Here is a 26,038-nt window from a genome sequence, read left to right on the forward strand (position 1 = left end):
AAGGACCACACTCCACCCGCTGAGCCCGCCAGGAAGTCGGCACTGCGCTGCTCTAATCACAGACAGTGAGACATTTTCCCGATGTGCAGCTGCAGAGATTGGGAAATGTCTCACTGCCTGTGATGGGCTCGGCACGTGGAGTGTGCAAACATGCCGGCGTTCATCCACCGGGAACAAAGCTTTCAGGCGTCCACTTGAGGGATTTTGAGATTGAGGATCTCTGATTTAGTAAGATTGATTTTGAAATTGGAGATCAGGCCATATTCTGAGAATGTGGACATAAGGTTGTTGGATGTAAAAAAGAAGGTCACCTGTGTATGCAGCATATTTGTTTTCCCTATGGTCTACAGTTATGCCATGGATATTTGGGTTTTGTCTTTGGCTAGATAGAACGGCTTCAAGGGAAAGGGCAAAAAAAAGGAGGGATAGGGAGGGGACAGCCCTGTTGAGTACTGTTGTGTAGAGTGAAGGAGTCACTGAATAGCCCATTGACTCTAATTTGGGCAGTGGGTTGTCTATACAGGGCTGCCACTCGAGCAAGCATCCGGGTGAAAAAGCCTATATGGAACAGGACCACCAGCAGGTAGGTCCAGTTCAAGCTTTCAAACGCATTTGCAGCATCTGTTGAGAGTAACAGGGTGGACTGGGAGCAGTGACGGGTGAGTGCTGTTCGCATCGGTGTCCTGAGAGAATTGTCCTTGGCCTCTCTGCCGGGAATAAAGCCTGTCTGGTCTCGAAATACCCATTTTGAGAGCAACAGGTGCAGATGGTTCATGAAAACCTTTGCATCAATGTTTAGTGGTGAAATGGGCCTATAGCTTCCACAGCAGGATGGGTCTACCAGGTTTGGGGATGGCAGTGATGTGTGTATCTGGAGAGGGCTTTTTAGGCCTGAGATCCTCCATGCAAAGTTGGCATAATTTGTCAGGGGGGTGATCAAAATATTTTGGAAGGTCTTGTAGTATTTGGCAGTGTACCCATCTGGACCCGGAGCCTTACCAGAGGCTAAATTCTTAATAGCAGTACTAACTTCATCCTCCAAAAGGGATAGTTCCAGGAGGTTTAGCATCTCAGGTGGTAGTCTGGGCATGTTAGCTTTGGGCAAGAATGTGTCTATGAGTGTCTTATGAGTAACGGGTCAAATGCAGGATGCTCTTTTTGGACGTTGTATAAATGTTGGTAAAAGTCCCTGAATACTTTGGCTTTGTCTGTCGAGGTGTCAACCATGGAGTCTGGATATATGCTATTTGAATTCATTTTCTTTTTTAGGCTTTCCTTATTTTAACCTGGTTATTCTGACAATAACACTTCCTGACTTAAAGCAGAATTAAATTCAAACAAAAAAAAAAAACGCTCAAAGGCAGTTTTTTTTTGTGACAGAGACCCTATTGGTCACTTCTGTCATAAATGCTTCTCCCAGCCTGTACACTGTGCCATGTATGTACAGCTCAGAGTATATTTATAGCACTGATATCTGCTGTGATGAAGTGACTCCTGTGCACATGTACGGGAGTGACATTATCATGACCTGGCCGTTCAAGCAGCCAAACCGAGCAAACCCAGAAGGAAGACTGGGAGAAAATGGATGTACCCTGAGAGTTGACAACACAGCTCTAGAGGTACAGTGCCTTGAAAAAGTATTTATACACTTTGATGACATTTTCCACATTTTGTCATGTTACAACCAAAAATGTAAATGTATTTTATTGGACCAACACGAAGTGGAAGGCAAATGAAAAATGGTTTTCAATTTTTTTACAAATATATATCGGTAAAGTGTGGCATGCATTTGTATTCAGCCCCCTTCACTCTAAATAAACCCCTAACTAAAATCTAGTGGAACCAATTGCCTTCAGAAGTCACCTAATTAGTAAATAAAGTCCACCTGTGTGTAATTTAATCTTGGTATAAATATAGCTATTCTGTGAAGTCCTCTGAAGTTTGTTAGAGAACCTTAGTGAACAAACAGCATCATGAAGGCCAAGGAACACACCAGACAGGTCAGCAGGGTTAGGTTATAAAAAAATTCCCAAGCTTTTGACATCTCACGGAGCACTGTTCAATTCATCATTCGAAAATGGAAAGAGTATGGCACAACTGCAGACCTACTAATGACACGGCTGTCCACTTAAACTGCCAGACCAGGCAAGGAAAACATTAATCAGAGAAGCAGCCAAGAGGCCCATGGTATCTCTGAAGGAGCTGCTGAGATCCACAGCTCAGGTGGGAGAATCTGTCCACAGGACAACTATTAGTCATGCACTCCCCAAATCTGGCCTTTATGGAAGAGTGGCTAGCAGAAAGCTATTGTTTAAAGAAAGCCATAAGAAGTCTTGCTTGCAGTTTATGAGAAGCCATGTGGAAGAAGGTGCTCTGGTCAGATGAGACCAAAATCAAAATTTTTGGCCTAAAAGCAAAATGCTATGTGTGGCAGAAAACTAACACTGCACATCACCCTGAACACTCCATCCCCACTGTAAAACATGGTGGTGGCAGCATCATGTTGTGGGGATGCTTTTCTTCAGTATGAACAGGGAAGCTGGTCAGAGTTAATGGAAATATGGATGGAGCCAAATACAGGGCAATCTTAGAAGAAAACCAAGACTTGAGACTGGAGCAGGGGTTCACCTTGAAGCAGGACAATGACTCTAAACATACAGACAGAGCTAAAATGGAACCAGTTTAGATCAAAGCATATTCATGTCTTATAATGGCCCAGTCAAAGTCCAGACCTAAATCCTATTGAGAATCTGTGGCAAAAATTGTTGTTCACAGACGCTCTCCATCTAATCTGACAGAGCTTGAGCTATTTTGCAAAGAAGAACGGGCAAAAATTTCACTCTTTAGATGTGCAAAGCTGGTAGATCCATACCCAAAAAGATTTGCAGCTGTAATTGCAGCGAAAGGTGCACGCCACACTTTTCACATATTTATTTGTAAAAAACGTTGAAAACCATTTATCATTTTCCTTCAACTTCACAATTATGTGACACTTTGTGTTGGTCTATTGCATAAAATCCCAATAGTATTAATTTAAGTTTTTGGTTGTAACATGACAAAATTTGGAAAATCTCAAAGGGTATGAATTCTTTTTCAAGGCACTGTATATCTGTCATATTATGCTAATATGCTGTACTTGTACATTATGACATTAAACTTTCCGAGGCCCATTAAAAAAAAAAAAAAGACTATAATGGAGTTTAATTTCCTTTTAGGGTAACAGTGCTCACTCACTGGACTGTATTGTGAAACAGCATTGTCACCTTAGGGCAGGAGGTGTATTAGTACTACAGAACTGCTTGAGTTTTGACTGCAGCAGAAGCAGAGTGCACAGGAAGGTCAGAGCTCAGTGGATTTTCTGGTAGACACTTCTGAGTGGATCTGCAACTTATGCTTCAATGTGTTTTAAAGGCTGCAGTGATGTCTACCTTATTTAAACCAATAAATACAATGCTCACATTTACACCAATTGTAAAGTCAGAATTAAGCAACTTTCATTTTATATTGGCCTAAATCGCCGGTGTGAATGTAGCCTTACAACCACATATTGGTTGAACTAGATGGCTTGTGTCTTTTTTTTCTCCAACATAACTACATATGTAACTTTGTAGTAACCCCAGTGATTTCTAGCTAGAGATTATAAGATTTAATGAGTGACTGGTTGAATATAGAGGGAATTGAACAACTTCATTAATCTGAAGTTCACTTTAACTGCTTTTTGATATTTTTCTCATTATATGTTATTTAATTCTATAGAGTATGGTGAGCTTTTCTGACAGGCCATGCTACAAAAGGAAATTACATTACTATCCTAGGTTTAGTTTAAGGACATTTGAACTGTCGTAATGGTTTGTGGTATTGTTATCCTGCAATTTCCAGCAAATGGCTCAGTCCATCTAAAGATGGTATTAGTAGAGTCTGATAGCTGTTGACCTATTATCAGACTTATTTTGTTTATTTGGGATTCCTGTAGAGAGATTTCTATGCTGATATTAGTGGTTTTGTCAGGTGTGAAATCTTATTTTAAGCTTCTTTGGTCCCTTTGGGATTCCTGTAGTACAGTATCTATCTTGGTGTAACTGCAGACCCTTCCCCCAGCCCCACTTCTAGTCTTATACTCAGTTGCCCCTGATCCAGTGAGTTGTTGACTGTACAGCTTATTGACATCAGACAGGTGCCTGCCAAACTCCTCTGGGGTGGGCTTGCACATGCACTGTGCACTCTCCATTTAATCCTATGGTGAGTTTGTATACCACTGGAGCATACACTCTTCATAGAACTCCAAAGATTTTGACAGGTATCTGTGTGTCCTTGTCCGCAATATCTTACTGGATTGGGAACAAATGAGTTTAAGACTGGTTCAACATCAGTTTTTAAGCTACAATATAAGGGTAATTCCTAAGTCTGGTGTGGCCAGAGGGAAGTGTGTGTTTAGGGGAGGTTCGATTTTCTTTCTTAAAGCAGAGTTCGTCCTGGGGGAAAAGAGAAAAAATTCAGCAGCTAAAAAATTCTGCAGCTGCTGACTTTATTTATAAGGGTACTTACCTGTCCAGGGAGCCCGCAATGTCGTCGCCCGAAGCCGACCCGTCCATCTCCGGATGCAGGCACCGGCATCCTTACTATGGGAAACAGGAAGTGAAGCCTTGTGGCTTCACAACCTGTTTCCAACTGCGCATGCGCAAGTCACAATGCACTTTCTGTATGATCCCTGCTTTCCTGTGTGTCTCCCAGAAGGCAATCGGGGGGGGGAGGAGGGCCGGACATTGCGTAGATCGCCGAAAAGATTGCGTCAATCTTTCCCCAGAAGTGGGAGCAGATGTATCTGCTCCCCCCCTCCCCCCTGAAAGGTGCCAAATGTGGCATCGGGAGGGGGAAGGAATCAGATCCGCAGAAGTTCAATTTCTGGGTGGAACTCCACTTTAAACTGGGCTATACACTTATTGGAATTTGATCAGTGTGTGTCTGTTCCTCCTGCGGAGAAGTAGCTTGTTTGTTTGACTTATTCACAGTGTAGCAAGAAGTTTGAGACATCATCTGCAAGGCTGGCAGGGCAGAGCCAATATATATTGGTAGTTCTCAGGCGATGAGAGAAGTTAGAAAGTCCTTTTATTTGTCAGGATGTAATAATTTCTGATGGTATCCGTTTTGGATTTAGTAACCATTAAAGCAAAGCCCATTTGGTAGCATGTAACATTGCCCAGTGAGTTAGAGTTCTGTTGGATCTAGCTTGGGGAAATTTGTCCCACCGTGCCCAGGAGCAGACCTGCATTTGCTGAAATCACCTTTAGATGCAGGCCTAGGATTGTGAGACTTCAGAGAGGCAGTAGTAGTTTTTTATTTAATTGAGAGCTTTGAGATCTGTGGTGATGACAGGCCACACATAAATGTAGTATGTGTTCAGAACTGATTCAAAATCTAAAATCTTCAGCTAGATGTTGACAGAAGAAATTAGCGCTGACCCTATCCAGAACGGACACAAAACCTAGTCTTTGGGCTAGTGGACTGAGGAAACAATATTTCTGACCCTGTCCAGAACTCATTCAATGCCCGATCTTTGGACTATTTGGCCTAGAGGAAATAAAATGTAAAATGTTGAATATCACAGTTGTTTATGTCTTGAAGGTTATTTTATCTATCAAATTAAAAATTTGGTACAACATCCCAGTGTAGAGGCACTTAAAAATGTGTGTTCATCATGTTCAAGAAATCCCCCAAACCTCCCCCATCAGCTTTGAATAAAGAACACTTTATCTCATGCCCGTGTGCGCCTATTTCATCTCTTGGCTCCCTTCCTTTCCTTTTTTCTATTATTTTCCTAAAAAGAAAGGGATGTAGGAGAAAAGCACATGTTTGGAGCAGGTCCAGACAACGTGAAGGATGCTTCTTTATGTGAGAAATAAACAGAGCCTTTTTTTTACCTTTAAATCAACTTTTTAATGTGGCGTTTGATGTCTGTATAAACTCTGTTGCACAGTGGCTCATTCAGTATCCATATGTCATCACCTTCTTTACTACAGTCACTAAACGTGCCTGCCAAACCTAACTGGGGAGTGTATAAATCAGTGTCCTCCTGACCTGCAGCTTCTCTCTCCAACTCTGTGCTGCCCAAGTTTAGTTTACTAGGAACTTCATAAACATTTTTTTTTTTTTTTTTGTGAAAAAGATGTACGAAGTGAAATATGGAGGCTGACCTCCTCCTGGTTATATTTGTCCTCGTTACTATGAACCACTCACCTGGAACAAGCATGCAGCTAGTGAATATAGAAAAAAGTCAGAACGGTTGATTCTGCTAACATATTCAGATGTAACGACTGATGTATATCTTTCTGTCAGCATGGCAGTCAAACTACTAGCATTTTCTAAAGATTTAGGCAATGGCAACCTCCTACATATTTTCTTTGTACACGTTTGCTTAAAAATAATTTGTATTTGTACACTGGTGATAGGGTTGAATTGTTCAGCTTCTGAGTGTTCAATTAATCAGATTATTTAAACCTATTTTAAGCCAGACATGCATGGATTGAAATTTGGCTGGTTCAGCAGGGACCAGCTGAATTATGATCTATGTATGTGCAGGCTGATTGTACCCAAGTAGATCGATCAGCATATCGGATTTTTATACTTACGGCCAGTGGCGGGGGTCACATGAGAAGCTAGCCTGCCAATGGCACACAGATGGCAAAAACAGCAGAAAAAAAAAAAAACTGACAGGAGTTTTAACCCTCTCTTACTCAATCCAAAAAAATAAATAAAAAACTTGCCTTTAGTTACACTTTAAATATATTTGACAATGGTGAATTAATATTGTAGGTCACTTGTTCAGGTCCAAAAAATAATTTCTGTCAGCAGGAGGCAGAGAAACGGCAATATACTAAACTTGCCAGTAAAAAGCTGTGCAGAGGGGGCGTCAGAAAGAAAGAAAGTATCAGGCAAGTACACCTTTTGACATAGATGCATAGGATACAGATGCACATTGCATAAAAAAGCTTTCACCCTGATATTTGAAACTTCCATGATTAACGTAAAGCTAGTCATACGCTGTCAATTTTTTTTTAGTCAATTAGTGGGCTGAACTAACAAAAACATAAATAAATAACAGACTCCTACATCCACACAAATTAGGTGAATGGAGAAATATGCCCCCCCCCCGCTGGGATATTGCATTCTGACAACGGCACCCTGCCACTGTCGGAATAGACTGATCAGCGGCTGCAGACACTGATCAATAGCAATTTTCCAGCTTGCCCCTCTGTCAAGCGAGGGAGCCCACACACTAATTTAAATTATGATCGGTGCATGGCCATTTTAAGAGACTAGCTCAAAATGTGTTTAAATAAGTCTTAATCTTCCCTGCTTAGTTAGGCCTCATTCACATAGATATACTTAGGCATTCATCCTTGCTAAGACCTGCCCTTGCATCCACCGGATCCACAAGTTTTCCCTGCATGCGCATATAGACATTCCCATTCATGTCTATTGGGATGCAGTTGCTTCATGGACACAACCACTGGTCCCAGTTTGAGAGCCATGCAGGTGTGGGTGTGTGTCTCTGAATGCAAACTGTCATTTGACTAAGTTTACTGAACATTATTGAACTTTCATTGAGCTACAATTTTCTGTGATAATGTGGCGTATTCTACAAATGTGAAATTTCGATCTACCTTCATGAAGATTAGGCTGCCAACAATTGTAACCTTTACCCAGAGGTGAAAATAGGTAGCAGCATGTACAGTATCTCGCAAAAGTGCGTACACCCCTCACATTTTTGTAAATATTTACTCTTTTCATGTGATGACACTGAAGAAACGACACTTTGCTACAATGTAAAATAGTGAGTGTACAGCTTGTATAACAGTGTAAATTTGCGACTTGGAGAAAAGATATAATAAAATATTTACAAAAATGTGAAGGGTGTACTCACTTTTGTGAGATACTGTTTAAGACTGATATATAGCGTTTCTGTATAACTTTCTGTGTTAATGCAGCACTTCATACAAGTATGAAACTTCTCTTTACCTCCATAAAGATCAGACTGAAAACAATGGACGCCAGGGCAGAGTGGGACAATTCACTGCTGAAATGTAGTGGAACTACGGGGAGCGGTGATCAGGTAAGTAAAACTGCATTTTCCTGGTCCCTAGAACTAAATAAGCATTTAACCCTTGCAGTGTGGGGCAGCCCCACTGCAAATGAGATTTTTTTCTTCCCCAGACATTGGGCTTTAGAACACCAGGATTGAAAACCAGTGTAGACACCACAAAAAAATATTACTATCTTAATAAGATGACATCTCAGGCAAACAAATGCTAAAACTAAATATAAATCTTAATACACCAGTATGTACAAAGATTTACCTTTTTCCTAATGGATATACAGCTGTCACATGACCCAGATGTTTCCCAGCCTGTCTGCAGGGCAACATAAGCAGGAGTAGCTGCTAGTCCTCTGCCACTGGTAACATGTTCAAAATAAATAAAAATAAAAAACAGACTTTGGGATACTGAGTAAAAATAAATAATTATTTTAATAATTATTATCAATAAACTGTTATACAAATATATATTTGAAATACATTTTTTTTTTTTTTGGTAATAACATGGTGTGGGCTGGGGGGGTGGCTTGATGGTGGAGTGAGCGGCCGCATAGATACACCGCTCTGGCTCTTAACTGCCATCCTACAGGCATCCTGCGTCCTATCTCCTCACCAAAGGGCTCTAATTGTTCCCCACAGCGGTGGGCACCCGACAGGCTGGCAAACATGGTGAAATACGGGCCGGCTTGGGCCCCATCCACGTCGGACCGGCTGGCAGGATTCCGGAGGCAAGATGGCACCGGGACACAGGCTCCTCAGACAGCCACGCTGCAGACATTCTCCCCTGCTGACCGGAGCTCTGCTAGTGGGGTGAGTGCTTCTACTCCAGCAATATTTCACACACAAATAGACTCCCAGCAACTACATGACTCCCAGTCAGCACAAGACCCCCAACACTTTGCTGACAATGAACCAGAGGAGGCTTCTCCCTCTGCTGAGCCTACCTTAGCCACCATTATGCTGGCTATACAAGACTGCAAAGCCTCACTCACTACTCAAATAGTCTCTATAAGGATGGACTTTTCTCTCCTGAAACAGGATGTTCAGAATCTCTGTGACAGGGCTGGGGACATGGAAGAACGCATTAGCTCCTTAGAGGACACCGTGCACCGCCTCTCTGTTAAAGTGCGTGATAATACTGGGGAAATGGCGGCCCTCCACGCTAAAATTGATGATTTGGAGAATCGTTCCAGAAGGAACAATCTTCGCTTTGTGGGATTCCCTGAGCGCGCAGAGGGCTCGCACCCTAAAAAATTTCTTTACTCCTGGTTAAGGGACATTTTTGGCACAGATGCACTCTCATTCTCTTATGTGATCGAAAGGGCACACCGTACCCCTCCACGTCCTCCCCCAGAAGGAGCACCTCCGCGCTCAATTATAGCACGTATTCTCAATTTTCAAGATAAGGTGGCTATCCTGCGTATTACAAGAGAAACAGGTCCGCTTAAGTAAAATGGCAATAACATATCAATCTATCCTGACTTCTCAGCCCAAGTTCAACGCCAACGTATATCCTTCTCAGCAGTGAAGAATCGCCTACGTGAAGAGGGACTGAAATATGCCATGCTTTTTCCTGCCAAGCTTCGCATCATACACGATGGTAAAGCTCACTTTTACACCAGTCCTAAAGACGCCATGGCTTGGCTGAATGATCGCTATGGACCCGCAGCCAGACGCAGAGGTAACTGATAGCAAGCTCATTGATTCCTTTGCTGCCTTCCATCTTGATACAGCTCTGAAATCTTCTATCTGCAATGTGCCTGACCCATATTATGAAAGTCACTCACCTTTATTAAATGGACTGCAAGTTCCATGATAACATTTGTCTTTTCACATGCGTTTTTTTAAGGCGCATAACTTCAACCTCCTTTTTTACCAGGCCCTTCTCAAACAACCGGAATTTATTATCATTCTTTTTTTTCCTTTGATTGGCCTGTTGTTTTTCTCTATCATATAGAAGGACTGCATGATTCCTGAACTTCTACTTACCTGCAGAGATGAACATTCTGGATCGGGACACATTCAATTTTTCTTTTTTCGGTTGAGAGCCACACCGGACATATCCACATTACCCCCTCACCGGTTAGTGGCGTGGCCACGGAATAGTTGGACCCTCGATAACGTTCCCCTTTTCTTGCTTACGGGGTAAGAGGGGTTCCTTAAGGTTTAGGGATCCAAGACTCGCTAAGTTGGGGATGGCCGAGCGGGTTGGGGGATACAGGTTTTTCACGCAATGTTCTTTTTTGGTTCCTTTTTTTCCTTTTTCTTTTTTTTTCTTTTTTTCCCCTTTTTCATTTTTTTTAATTGCTTCTCAGAGCAGCTTATTGGTATTCTATGCTTTATCGGTTAATGGTACATACCTCTGTAAAAATAGATATTTGCAATACATTATGGATGTAATTGAGTGGGGTTGGACTGGCGCGGCCTGTGAGGTATTAGAGGTGAAAGCATTTACATGTCTATGTGATTATGGTATAAAGTCTGTCTTACAATGACCAGGTCCCTGAAAATAGTGTCCTGGAACACTAGAGGTATGAACCTCAAAAAAGGTCCCTAGTCTTTTCAGTCCTAAAAAATACAGTCCCACATCATTTGCCTCCAAGAAACTCACCTGACTGATACTAGGGTGAGGGCCCTTAAACGTCCATGGCTGGCTCAATGTTATCATGCTACCCACACAAACTACTCTAGGGGGTTTCTATTTTATTGGCTAAATCCCTTCCAGCTGAAACTATACAAGTCAAGACAGACCCAAATGGGAGATTTGTTATACTCACCCTACAAATTTCTTCTGTGACACTCACTCTGGTAAACATTTACATTCCTCCCCCATTTTTGGTGGAAATGTTGTCCAAATTGTCACTTCAATTGTTGAACAGACCCCCAGGACCTTTACTTTACGTGGGTGATTTTAATGCTGTACTGGATCCAGCCATGGACCGTTTGGGAGGCGGGGGTAGATCCTTTCCCTCCCTTCTAGACTTGATGCAGGTCTATGACCTTACCGAACTCTGGCGCTGGAAACACCCAGACGATAACCATTTTTTTTGTCATTCGGACTCCTTCCGCACCATGTCTCGGATTGATATGGTCTTTGCCCCTGCGGACACTCTTCCCCTTGTCTCTGCGGTTACATACTTGCCCAGAGGTGTTTCAGACCATGCTGCTCTTTCTGTGGACCTCACTATCCTTCCAGGCATAGGTCCGGCCATTTGGCGGCTAAATTCTTACTGGCTGGAGGATGAGGTGGTGCAAGAAACATGTAGGAAAGGTATTGTGGAATACTGGAGAGACAATGTGGGAACAGCAGACCCCTCAGTAGAATGGGAAGCCTTTAAATCCACACTGAGGGGCACTTTCATGTCCATCACTGGGGTTATGAGGAAAAATAACCAACAGCTTACTACAGAACTAGAGACCGCCATGGTGCGGGCCGAGTCTGTCTACGCCACTGACCCAGCCCCTGACGAGAGAGAGGCATGGCTACAGAGGCGTAGGGAATACGAGATCCATTTTCTAGACCTTACACAAAAACGACTATTACATACCACACAGAAAGCATTTGAACACGGTAACAAAGCAGGACGTCTCCTGGCATATTTGACACGACCCGACCGCCCTCCTGTATCTATCCCACGTATCCAGACTATACAAGGCCAAATTAGTGATGTTCCTGGAGATATTATGGACGCTTTTCTAAACTTTTACAAAGACCTATATACGTCCAGGGCTGGGTACACTGAAACTCAGCTAAATGACTACCTTGCTGACATATCCCTCCCCTCCCTATCTTCTGAGAGGAGGGATGAGTTGGAGGCACCCATATCGGTGGAAGAGATTGCCGCAGTCATTTCACAAATGCCAACCCATAAAACTCCTGGGCTGGATGGGTATCCCACCGAATGGTATACACAGTTTAGGGATTTGCTATGCCCGCTTTTATTGCGTACATATAATAAAGCTTTGGACACTGGGGTCCTCCCCCCCACTATGCGAGAGGCCTTGATCATACTTTTTCTGAAACCCCGCAAGGATCCACTTAAAAGTGAATCATACTGCCCAATATCCCTCATAAATGTGGACGTTAAGATACTGGCTAAAGTGCTTGCAAATCGTTTAAATAAGGTAGTCACTAACCTGGTCAATAGTGACCAAGGGAGCCTTATACCAGGAAGATCCACCAGAATGAATATTCGCAGATTATTCCACAATCTGCAATATCCACATGATTGCCCCCCTACACGTGCCATAGTATCCTTGGATACTTGCAAAGCATTTGACAGTGTGGAATGGCCGTATCTTTTTCGGGTGTTGCAACTGTATGGTTTTGGTCCTCGTGTGGTGGCATGGATAAGACTCCTTTATGCTTCCCCCCAGGCCAGGATTCGGGTTAATTCCTCGGTCACTGAGACATTCTCAATTACTAGGGGTACAAGGCAAGGATGCCCGCTGTCCCCGCTCCTATTCGCCCTGGCCATGGAGCCGTTAGCGGCACGTATTCGTTCCTCTCCATCTATTAAAGGCCTTCCTATTGCTGCCATAGAGGAGCGAATTTCGCTCTATGCTGATGACACACTGGTGTATCTGGCAGATACCAACGGGTCACTTCAGTCTTTGCTGGCCGAAATCAATATATTCGGAGATTTCTCCGGATTCCGGGTGAACTGGGATAAATCAAGTCTTTTCCCTCTGGATTCAGCAGCGATTCCCCAGATTAATTCGGATTCCAAACTACAGGTGGTGTCCTCTTTTCGATACCTCGGGGTCCTGGTACAGTCGCCCTTATCCACTTATATTACTAATAATTTAGATCCCTTATTGAGTCGCTTACAGGAGCAAACTAAACAATGGATGGATCTGCCCCTTGACCTTATGGGGAGAGCAAATCTACTCAAAATGGTTTACCTTCCGAAATTGCTATATGTTCTGGCTTATTCCCCCTGTAAAATTCCTAAATCTATTTTTAAACGTATAGACACGATCTGTACAACGTTCCTGTGGAGTGGGGGATCCCCTAGAGTGGCACTTGAGGCGCTAAGGCTGCCGTCTCACATGGCAGGCTTGGCGTTTCCAAATTTTTTTCTTTATTATTTAGCATCATAACTGGTGCATATTCATGACTGGTTACATCCAGCCTAGGCAAATGCATGTACCACCACTGAAGGAGCCATTGCGACCTCCATAGAAACTCTCCACAATATCATTTATAGGGGCAGGGTCCCAAATCGACCTGGCACCTCCATGCTGGCTACTTCACTTTCAATCTTCCGATACATAGTCAAAAAAATTTCCTGACATACCTGGTCAGCATCCCCAAATAATCCTCTGTGGTTTAATCCTACTCTGCAGGAACTATACTCCTTGCCCAACACCAAGCATTGGTACTCCAAGGGGGTAAAATATTTATGCCATCTATACAATGACCAAGGCTTCAAATCCTTTCACCAACTGAGACTTGACTTTGACTTACCATGCTCCTACGTGTTTTACTATTACCAGCTTAGACATGCTATCCGAGCTCAGTTTGGCTCCCTAAATGATCCCACTAACTTGCCCCCACTGGAGAGACTGCTGAGACAACCTGATCCTAATAAACTTGTCTCTGCCTACTATGCTGCCCTAATGACAGATTTTAACCACAGATTCAGTAAAGCACAGGAAAAATGGGCATCCATGGACATTTCACTTACGGAGGAGGACTGGACCGAATTTGGAGACACATACAAAAACACAGTTATTTCATCTAAGGACCGGGTTATACAGATCAAGATTTTCCACCAATCTCACCTCACCCCGGTTAGGCTGTGTAAAATGGGGTTGAAGCCCACTGCTGAATGTTTCCGGGGCTGTGGGGGAGATGCTGATTTCATGCACTGCTTCTGGACTTGTCCAGTGGTTCAGGACTTTTGGGGGGAGGTGGGTTCTTTCATTTCCTCTGCTCTAGGCCTCCCTAACATTATTCACCCCATGAATGGTTTACTAGGGGTCTTTGGGGATTTACAGATATCATCACAGGCTAAGAGACTATTACGTATCTTTTATTTTTATGTCAGGAAGGCTATACTGTTATCTTGGAAAGGTATACAAACACCTTTGAAATCTCTATGGCTAAAATTAATTAATGACGTTATACCGCTGTAAAGACTTACCTTTGAACTCAGGAAACGAAAAAAAAGTTCCATAAAATATGGGACAGGTGGCTAGCTAGCCCCATGACCCTCTCTCTATAATGTATACTCAGTTTGGACCACTTACAGGCCGTGCCAGGAGATGCACCATATATGCGAATTACTTATATTGCTATACATCAACAGAATGTTTGTGTATGTACTTGTGCAATCAATCTCAGATCGATTTACCATTATTTGTCTGTTTCTTTTTTTATCCACATATAAGCAATGTACTTGACAATGTATACCAATGCTTAACCGAGCTTTATTTAGTGATTGTTTGTTGTGCTTGTTTTTGTACAACTTGGTTTGTATTAAAATCAATAAAAATATCTTTAAAAAAAAAAAAAAAAAACATGGTGTGGGCGGATTTCTGCTGGTCACAGGCTGTGTATCGCCCCTCCAGCCTGTATCTTAGAATAAGGGGGAGGAGCCTCCAATAATCTACATGTAATATCCTGCACCCATTGTGTTTAGCTGGTTAGTGGGCATGGAGGAGGGAGTGGACTGTAATTTACCACTGTGTATACGCCCAAGTGCGTGACTTTATAGTCACATGGGTTGCTCAGATGACAACTGAGCATGTGCAGAGATGAACTGGGGACATGAACAAAAGGTGGAGATAAAGAGCAGCAGAATCAACCACGTTTTTACAGAATACAAAAAACAAATCTCATAGTGACTGTAAGAACGAGTATGAACAGCAATACAGCATTTATTGATAGTTTTTATGATGTGTGTTTAGTGACACTTTAACCAGTTCCCGCCCAGCCTATAGCAACTTGACGGCTGAGTGGGATTTTCATCATTCTAGGTGGACATCAGATAAAAACCTCCCGGAAAGAGCCGTGCAGGTACCATGTAATTGCTGTGACCAATCCCAGCAGACACATGACACTTGTAAATGATAAATGGCTTACTTTCATGCCATTCATGGTTACAATTATTTTGTTAGCTGTGATTGTTCACAGTGATCACATGGTACAGACGGGGCCAATCACAGCTAATCACAACAAAACAAACTGAATCAATTTAATTCAGTAATAAAAGAAAAAAAGATTTATTTAAAAATATAAAAACACTTATGATTAACATTTTTTTTGTACTGTCACCAGTCAGTGTCCCTCATCACTGCCACACCAGTTATATGATGACGCTGTACTGCATTGGTGACAGTGTGTAAAAAGAAAAAAACTTGCCATGCCTCTTACTAAACACCTTGGACTGTACAGTGCGGGAAATAAGTATTTGATCCCCTGCAGATGTTTTACGTTTGCCCACATACGAAGATATTAAGGGTCTATCATTTTTATCATAGGTGTATTTTGAATGACAGAGACAGAATATCAACCAAAAATCCAGAAAAAACACATACAACAAATGCTATAAATTAAGTTGCAATTCACTGAGTGAAATAAGTATTTGATCCCCACATAAAACATGATTTAGTACTTGGTGGAGAAACCCTTGTTGGCAAGCACAGAGGTAAGACGTTTCTTGTAGTTGGTGAACAGGTTAGCACACATCTCAGGAGGGATTTTGGCCCACTCTTTTTTTACAGATCTTCTCGAAATCTTTAATGTTTCTTGGTTGTTGTCAGTGGACGGGGCCATGTATTGTAAAATCTTAGATGAGAACCTTCTTCCCTCAGCCAAAACACTGAGAATGGGTCGTGAATGGGTCGTGAATGGGTCTGCCAGCATGACAATAACCCAAAACATGATGCCAAAACAATAAAGGAGTGGCTCAAGAAGAAGCACATTAAGGTCATGGCGTGGCCTAGCCAGTCTCCAGACCCAAATTATATATAGAAAATTGACGGAGTGAGATGAAATTTTTGCCAGAGTTGCCAAGCGAACGCCAAAAAACCTTAAGGATTTAGAGAAGATCTGTAAAGAAGAGTGGACCAAAATCCCTCCTGAAATGTGTGCAAATCTGGTCACCAACTACAAGAAATGTCTTACCTCTTTGCTTGCCAACAAGGGTTTCTCCACCAAGTACTAAGTCATATTTTGCTTGGGTATCAAATACTTATTTCACTCACTGAACTGCAACTTAATTTATAGCATTTGTTTTATGTGTTTTTTCAGGATTTTTGGTTGATATTCTGCCTCTATCATTTAAAATACACCTATGATAAAAATTATAAACCCTCCATTTCTTTGTAAGTGGGCAAACTTACAAAACCTACAGGGGATAAAATGTTTATTTCCCCCACTGTATACATTCCAAAAAGGGGTCAATTGGGGGATATCTGTACTGTCCTGGCATTTTGGGGCCTCAAGAAATGAGATAGGCCGTCAGTATATCAGGATTGATCGAGTTTCAGATACTGTGTGTATATATATATATATATATATATGTACCATAGTTTGTGAACTCAATAACTTTCTTACAGAGTAAATATATACTGATTTGGGGTATTTTCACCCCAAGAAAGAAATGTAGCAGAATACATTTTGGCCTATATTTATGAAGAAAAATTATTTATTTGCAAAATTTTATAACAGAAGCAAAGAAAAACTTTTTTGCTTTCCAAAATTTCTGTCTTTTTTGTTTAACAAAAAAATTAAAAAAACAGTGGTGATTAAATACCACCAAAAGAAAGCTCTATGTGTAAGAACAAAAAGATAAAAGCTTTGTTTGGGTACTGTGTTGCATAACCGCGCAATTGTCATTCAAAGTGCGACAGTGCTGAATGCTAACATCGGCCTGGGCAGGAAGAGGATAAAAGTGCCCGGTATTGAAGTGGTTAAGGTTTAAAATGTTCCATTACCAGTATAGCCCCCTCACCTTCTTTTTATGTACCTGAGTTCTCACTTGATCCAGCACTGTACCCATCTGTAGCAGCTCTTCCCGCTCTCACAGGCTTTGCTGAGGCAGTGGGGACCATTAGCCTTTTATAGAGAATTTTAAAGAGAATAAGTTGGTTACTAGGCAGGAAAATATACAACACCCTATCTTGCTTTAAGATGGCCCAATTCTTTGTAAAATATGCCTCACATTGTAAAACTGATTAGAAAAATTAGTGATACAAGCAAAATCAAATCTGATACTCTCTCTTACCTTATATCAGCCAGAATTTCCCTATCTAAGGTTACTACATTTACAATCTTTTTATTAAAAACCTTCTTATCAAAACCCTGTTTAAGGAATAAATTTTTTAATACCTCAACCTGTCGATCATAATTCTATAGAAAATTTACGGAGTGAGATGAAACTTCAAGTTGCCAAGCGAACGCCAAAAAACCTTTAGGGTTTAGAGAAGATCTGTAAAGAAGAGTGGACCAAAATCCCTCCTGAGATGTGTGCAAATCTGGTTCAGGAGATATTTACCATATGTGCTTGCGGCAACGACATCGGCAATGAAGAACAGGACACAATCGCGCCATTTCTAAAGTGCTTGTGCAGTGACTGTCGGCGCCCTGGAGTGACATCACGCGACTCCGGCCAGTCACAGAGCCAGAGTCCACGGCTATAGTGAGGACGGAAAGTGGTTAAAGAAAATGTCTAATTCAAGCAACTTGTAGTTTTTAGCTCTCAAATACTTGGGTACCTAGATCTAAAAGGACCTCACATCCACTTTAACTGCTAACTTCCCACCTTTAGTGCAAAAGAATAAATCAGGCCTTTCAGAAAGAAATCTTGAGTTTGAGATAACATAAAAATTAACCTTCACCTACATATATTTACTATAAGTGATGCCTACAAATGCTTTATACCTCTCTCCTTTCTCAAATCCAAAAATGAAGCCTTACAACAGTTCCTATGGGCAGACAAACCAGCTTGAATCCAACATAGTATGCTCAGACTGTACAAAAATGCAGGAGGCATTGCACCTCCAGATATCCCTATGTCAAGCATGACAATTGACCAGGGTTAGTGACTACTCAAGCAATGGACCATACTAGAACAATTCATTTCTAAAATTCCAAATGAGCCTCGAGTTTTGTGTTCACAGCATTTTATTACTGAAGTACAAGTGTACTCTGAAGCCAATCCTTTAGGCCCCCTCAGACTATAGCAGTCTATCGTGGTGTGTTATGTTGCGTTCATCGCTCTATGTGAATATTGATATCATTTTTCTTCAAAAATGGTCTGAGGACAATGATTTTCAATTATTTTGTGAAATCAATTTGCTAGTTTATCAGTTATATTGCAGTTGTTTATTTGTACATACGATGGACCAATCCTTGTAAAAGATGCTCATTTGATTAATGTAAAAAATGTTCCTGTTCTGTAATGGCCAGCTTATTGCTAAAAAGCTTGTTCAAATGATTTTTGTTTAAATTGCATGAAAAAAATCAGTTCCAACTCTGCAATACATGTATGTTTCACATTGTTTTTCCCTTTAAAAAATCTTCAAGTACACATTTTAAACTGCCCGAAATTAAAGGGGTTGAAAACCCTCAAGGGTTGCTGTCAATCAAATCCAGTGACATGGGAGCCGGGGGACGAGTCCTGCTGTCTGTGTCAATGGACACAGCAGCAGGACTCAGGAGCGTGCCCGCATGGGTGCCCCCATGAAATGCGGCTCTCTGTGAGGGCACTCTATGCCGGGAGGAGCCAGGGGCGCTGCTGGGGGACCCCAGAAGAGGAGGATTGGGGCCACTCTGTGCAAAACCCTTGCACAGAGGATGTAAGTATAACTCGAACCTTTACAACCACTTTAAGTGTACTGCTAACATCCTGATTGACCTGACACACCAGTTCTTATTTCTGCTTTGACTTTCTTGTGACTTTGACTGCCTCCTTGACTATAGAACGCCACCTATACCTCACCCTGTTCTACTCCATGTGCATGTATCAATTTATTTCCTAGCAAAACAGTGCTGTTGCCTAACAGCCTGCCTACAAACAATGTGTAGGGAAAGAGCCCTTGGAAAATATTGTTCTGGTGGGGGGCATGCCTAGTACAGTAACGACTAACTTGCCAGTAGCTGCCTCTGCAAGAATCTGATGATTATATCAGATGAGTTTAATATAAGTTTCTTTAGGAGCAAAAATAATTGTAGGACATGCTTTAGAAGGGGAGAGGGAAGTTTGGGGGTATATTTGGGTTATGCCTGGACATTCAGGCATACAATATTAAGTATTGCTGAACACCACATTTCTCAACTGTTGCTTGATATGACTGGACCAACATGAACTTAGCTTTTTTTTCCTGCTAAGTCAAGTAGTTGACTAGCTCAGTTTAATTTATAGCATATTAAAGACTTTGGCACTTAAGGGGTCACAGTAAGTTGCCTAAACTGAAATGATTAAACTGCCCTCATTTATTTAGTTGACAGTTACTATTAGGATTTGTCTAAGGATGATTACCTAATGATATGGTTAATTCTGACACATCAGGATTTTACATATGGGTGTTTCTTTGCCTGTTATGGAATTTCTGCAGTTAAAATGTCATTTTATATTAACAGACGAGCATCTGATTTGCTGTAACTGGGAGCAGATCCCAAGTGTAAGGCCGATTGCCAAGGTCCCTTCTCTTGTTTATTTTCTGCTGTGATGATTTATGCTGCTGTGATCCTTTGAACTTCCACTGTCTCCAGCAGCCTTTAGCCTATCACTTATTTTAAATGTTTTTTTTTTCCCCTTTACACAGGACATGGTGAGAAGTGGGCTCTGGTCATTCTCAGCATCCCCTGCTCCCCTTCCTTTGTTTAACCTTTGACCTGAAAAAACAAGAGTTAATCACTGAGTTCTAAGGTAGTTAACAGGAAGGGGAAGTTTTTGGTTACAAATTAAATATATGCAAGTCATAAACTATAAATCGCACGGCAGGGAATCTTGCAAAGCTGTAAGAGCTGGAAACAGGGCTGTGTGCTTGGGTTTTAGGCTCAAGGACCTTTTAATTCCTCACAGAAGAAAAAAAAAACTTGCATACTTTCATCATGACATATTGGCAGCTCTGTGTCTGGCCTCCATGGTCGGTTCATCTAATGTTTGTTTTTACATTGTAGCAGAAACTACAGCATACATTTAATGCACCAGTTCAAGGCAGTGAATTTATACTGGGATACTTAAAATGAAAAAAAAAAAAAGATGATCCGTTGTTTTATGTTGATTACTGACTTTAATAGTTAGCACAAATTTGTTATAAAAATAGATAATTTTTATTTATTAATGTTTTCTATTGTTCTTTTGAACCATTGATTCTATTCAGTCTTACACCCTAATGTACCCTCTAGAGCCTTCTAGTGCTGTCTAATCTTGCTCCATGACCATGTGCAGGTAGTTAGCAAATGCCTGTATATACATTTAAATACCAAGTTGAGCACCCTGGGAGCTCTGAATAATCTTCATCAGAGTATTTACTATATACACTATATTACCAAAATATTTGGGACGCCTGCCTTTACACGCACTTGAACTTGAATGGCATCCCAGTCTTTGTCCATAGGGTTCAATATTGAGTTAGTCCACCCTTTGCAGTTACAGCTTTAACTCTTCTGGGAAGGTTGTCCACAAGGTTTAGGAGTGCGTCTTTGAGAATGTTTGACCATTCTTCCATAAGCGCATTTGTGAAGGTCAGGCACTGATGTGGATGAGAAGGCCTGGGTCGCAGTCTTTGCTCTAATTCAGCCCAAAGGTATTCTATCAGGTTGAGGTCAGAACTCTGTGCAGGCCAGTCAAGTTCCTCCACCTCAAACTCACTCATCCATGTCTTTATTGACCTTGCTTTGTGCACTGGTGCACAATCATGTTGGAAAAGGAAGGGGCCATCCCCAAACTGTTCCCATAAAGTTGGGAGTATGAAATTGTCCAAAATGTCTGGGTATGCTGACACCTTAAGGTTTCCCTTCACTGGAACTAAGGGGCCAAGCCCAACCCCTGAAAAGCAACCCCACATCATAATCCCCCTCCACCAAATGATTTGGACCAGTGCACAAAGCTAGGTCTATAAAAACATGAATGAGTGAGTTTGGGGTGGAGGAACTCCACTGGCCTTCACAGAGTCCTGACCTTAACGGGATAGAACACCTTTAGGATGATATAGAGTGGAGACTGTGAGCCAGGCCTTCTCATCCAACATCAGTGCCTGACCTCACAAATGTGTTTCTTGAAGAATGGTCAAACATTCGCATAGACACACTCCTAAACCTTCTGGACAGCCTTCCCAGAAGAGTTGAAGCTGTTATAGCTGCAAGGGTGGGCCAACTTAATTTTGAATCCTGCAGACTAAGACTCGGATGCTATTAAGGTTCATGCAAAGGAAGGCGTCACAATACTTTTGGTAATATAGTGTGTATATATAGAGTGTTACATAGTCAGCTGATTCATAGACCATGTGTTTCAAACTCCTCCCTATATCCATATACAAAATGGCAAATAAAATAAAACTAAAATATATATTACTTGCCTGATGCTCCATCCCTATTCATATTATACGTTCCTCTCTTGCCTACCAAGCACTATAAAAAGCTTTCTGCAACACCTTCTAAAGCTGCTAAGTGCTTGATAGCTTTTTGGAAACAACCTAAGGTTTCAACTGGAGCAGACTGCATCAAAAGGGTGACAGACATTATGGAGACAGAAAAGTAGGTAGCTACGTGCAAATGATTGATTTTACAGCACATGGCTTTACTGTAGCACCCCTCTAAGCCTGGGCCCCTAAAATGTATATAGTGCCCTATCCTCTTTCACTGTAGGGACTACACACACGGTACTAAACAATATTTACCACAGTCATAAATATCTGCTCCTGAGAGAGGCAACCTCTGACACACTTGAGAGTCTATATATACATAATTTGCTTTATGAATGTCACGAATAATAAGATAATACTCCTAGTGTTTGTAATATGTGTTAAAATGTCAGTTTCTATTGCCTTTTGCAGGGTAAATGTAACATTCACTGACAGTTGATCCTAAGAGAAAAAAAAAAAAGTTTTACTCAGACAAGTAAAGAACATTCAACCAGTAGAGAAAATAGCCTAATGCCCCGTACACACGAGCAGAATTTCCTTCGGAAAAATCTTGGATGGTTTTTCCAAAGAAATTCCGCTCAAGCTTGCCTTGCATACACACGGTCACACAAAAGTTCTCTGAACTTTCGACCGTCAAGAACGCGGTGATGTACAACTCTACGACGAGCCGAGAAAATGAAGTTCAGTGCTTCGAAGCATGCGTCGAATTGTTTCTGAGCATGCATGGTTTTTTGCGCGTCGGAATTGCATACAGATGAACGGAATTTCCGTCAAGAACTTTTTCCGTCGGAAAAATAGGGAACCAGCTCTCAATCTTTTGCTGGCGGAAATTCAGACAGAAAAAGTTGGATGGAGCATACACACGGTCGGAATATCCGACCAAAAACTCCCATCACACTTTTTTTTTATTTACAGAAATTCCCCTTGTGTGTACGGGGCATTACACTATATAGGCTAAGAACATTCCAGCAGAAGAGGAAATATGAGATCTCTGCATTACATGCAGTGTTTATGAGCTGCAGGTTCATCCACTGTTTGGAAAGTTCAGCCAGTGGCTAAATGAATGGATGTTCTGGCAAGCCAAACCTCTAGTCGCAATGGGAACTGAAACACTTAGCACTGGTTTTACTGCTGCTGCTAAATGTAAAAGCTTCCTGCTCAGGGCTGCTGGTTGTTAGGGCACCTGCAACCATCAGTTTCCTAACAACCAAGTGACTCATCCCAGCCTGGCTCATTCAGCTGTCAATCTCCCGGGTGACAGGTAAATGTAAAAAAAAAAAAAAACAAGGGGGCAAGGACCGTGGGATTTAAAAAGAAAAAATATGGCGTGCGGTCCTCCCGAAAATTTATACCAGGGATTTCAGGTTTGGTATGGATAATAAGGTGAATACCACAAAAAAAAGCTTGAGGTCCTCTTAAAATTTATACTAGACACCCATCAGAGCATGCAGTGATAAAGGGAGAATGCTGCGCTGATCCCCAAAAATTATTTGTCAAATAATATATAGCAGCTGACACACAAACAAACCAAGTCAAACGAAATATAAAAAAAACAAGTGCAGCGCTAGAATCCCAAACCACAACTAAAATTGTGAATGGATCAAACAAAGAAAGAAAGAAAAATTGTGTTAGTACCAGTGACACACAACTGTAAGTGATTGTGGGTCAACAAAATAGAAAAACTGTGGGAAATATCCAAATATCCGTGGTGAACTGTGATATGCTCCACAGAGGATAGTGAGTAAAACCACAAATATATCTGTGACTATGAAAAACCTGTGACTATTTGTGAATCAACATAATATAAACCAGTGGACTGTATACAAAAGTCTGTGATGCAATGTACTATGCTCTGCGACCAGAGTCCATAAATAAACATGAAAGGAGTCTTCTCAAAAGAGGGGGAGCTGGAACACAGGATGTTGACTGAAGACTGGAGTATAGGACAATCACAGGGAATACTTCATAGACATCTAAAGTAGGTACTCTTACCGGATCTGGTAGGACATATCTGCCTTATAGCAGTACATCTATCAAAGCTTATGGAGGAGACCTCCCGTGGAATCCACCCACAGGTGTAATCCCTTGGGTCACGATCACCGGCAGGCAGGGTTGTCGCAGGTGGGGATAAGCGGCTCACTCACATATTCTCCGATTTCGGGGCCAAAACAGTCAAAGGGAACCAATAGTGGATGAAGTCATGGAGAAAAAAAAGAGGAAAAAGGCTCCACATGGCGTAGGTCAAAAGTTAAAAGGAATTTATTGAATAAAAAACCTTTACAGGTAAAAGTGATCACAAATGGTTAAAAATGGTGGAAACGTGGGAAGCTGGAACGCCCTACGCGTTTCGACTGAAAAGCCTTCAACTGGGGCATAGCACAACCTCCCCACATTGCCCATATATATAAACTGTATATGTAATGATGTATACAGTTTATATATATGGGCAATGTGGGGAGGTTGTGCTATGCCCCAGTTGAAGGCTTTTCAGTCGAAACGCGTAGGGCATTCCAGCTTCCCATGTTGCCACCATTTTTAACCATTTGTGATCACTTTTACCTGTAAAGGTTTTTTATTCAATAAATTCCTTTTAATTTTTGACCTACGCCATGTGGAGCCTTTTTCCTCTTTTTTTTCTCGATGACTTCATCCACTATTGGTTCCCTTTGACTGTTTTGGCCCCCGGAATCGGAGAATATGTGAGTGAGCCGCTTATCCCCACCTGCAACAACCCTGCCTGCCGGTGGTCGTGACCCAAGGGATTACACCTGGGAGGATTCCACGGGAGGTCTCCTCCATAAGCTTCGATAGACGTACTGCTATAAGGCAGATATGTCCTACCGGATCCGGTAAGAGTACCTACTTTAGATGTCTATGAAGTATTCCCTGTGATTGTCCTATACTCCAGTCTTCAGTCAACATCCTGTGTTCCAGCTCCCCCTCTTTTGAGAAGACTCCTTTCATGTTTATTTATGGACTCTGGTCGCAGAGCATAGTACATTGCATCACAGACTTTTGTATACAGTCCACTGGTTTATATTATGTTGATTCACAAATAGTCACAGGTTTTTCATAGTCACAGATATATTTGTGGTTTTACTCACTATCCTCTGTGGAGCATATCACAGTTCACCACGGATATTTGGATATTTCCCACAGTTTTTCTATTTTGTTGACTCACAATCACTTACAGATGCCTGTTAGTCACTGGTACTAACACAATTTTTATTTCTTTCTTTGTTTGATCCATTCACAATTTTAGTTGTGGTTTGGGATTCTAGCGCTGCACTTGTTTTTTTTATACATCAGAGCATGCAGCCTGACAGGCCAGGAAGGGGAATGCCAAAAGTGCAGCCCCCTTCCTGAACCATACCAGGTCACGTTCTCTCTACTTGTATACCAACATAACCCTGTGGCAACATGTATGATTTAATTAAAAGGTGGGTTTCCCCGCCTCCCTCCCTTTGCACCTCCTGAGAGGGGCCATGGCTCTCACGTTGTGGGTGTGTCTGTATTGTAAGTGAAGGTATAAGTACTGCTAAGTCAGCATTTTTAGTTAGGCTCTGAAGAAGGATTGTCCTTCAAAATGCGTCAGTCAGCAGGGACCTGGGTCCCCTATGTTTGAGGCTGCAGGCGGTGATTGTACATGTCTTTGGTGTACACAGTACACCAATCTACATTGCACTTATTATATACTGTAGTTCTTGTATGTGGATCAACTGTTCAAAGTAATGTGTCTGTAATCAGGTAATTTAGAAGAATACTTGTTCTGCACTACCTGTTCATAGGCACATTACACAGAATAGGAAACAAAGCACACGGAGGAGAAGGAGCAAGAGATTCAGCTGGTTTTATAGGACCACCCATAATTTGGGCTTCAGCCTGGGTTGAGCTTAAAGCAATGTTTTTATTTTTTAAGTATTTAACAGATTTTCACGGGACTGAGTGCTATGTTCACTGGGATTAAAATTATATATATACATACAGTGATAATAGTATTTCCTATTCACACCCTACAATTCAACCTTGCACGCCTTTCAAAATATTTAATCAGCTGCGCAGCCAAGTTCTATGGCATGCCTTTGTAGAGAACCAGACTTTTTGGGAAAGTGATCTAAAATTCTCACACTGGAAATAGTTGAAACCATAGTACATTGTGTTTTCAAAGCTGTGACTTTTACTTCTGCTTACTGTGCTGTGATGACAATTATAATGATCTTAGGCTTTTGGGGGGAAAAACATTTCCTAAACGCTGGGATATTTTCTCAACTCATTCTACTGACTTGATACCCACTAATAGTTTGCTTCCTAAAAATAAAGCTATTCTAAGGGAAATTCTTGATA

The 26,038-nt window shown here is 41.6% G+C and overlaps 1 protein-coding gene across 7 annotated transcripts in view; it reads left to right on the forward strand.

Moving 5' to 3' along the window:
- Positions 1–26,038, forward strand: part of DENND1A (DENN domain containing 1A) — a 1,561,519-nt gene that overhangs the window by 518,257 nt on the left and 1,017,224 nt on the right. Inside the window, exon 1 of one of the 7 annotated variants that reach the window (XM_073600377.1) lies at positions 8,064–8,110. The exons of the other annotated variants lie outside the window; for them this stretch is intronic. The gene's annotated coding sequence lies outside the window, so the exon portion shown is untranslated. Of the gene's footprint in view, positions 1–8,063; positions 8,111–26,038 lie in introns of those variants that run through there. 7 annotated transcript variants of the gene reach the window in all.

The sequence above is a fragment of the Aquarana catesbeiana genome, linkage group LG09 (assembly GCF_042186555.1).
Source record: "Aquarana catesbeiana isolate 2022-GZ linkage group LG09, ASM4218655v1, whole genome shotgun sequence".
NCBI lineage: Eukaryota > Metazoa > Chordata > Amphibia > Anura > Ranidae > Aquarana > Aquarana catesbeiana.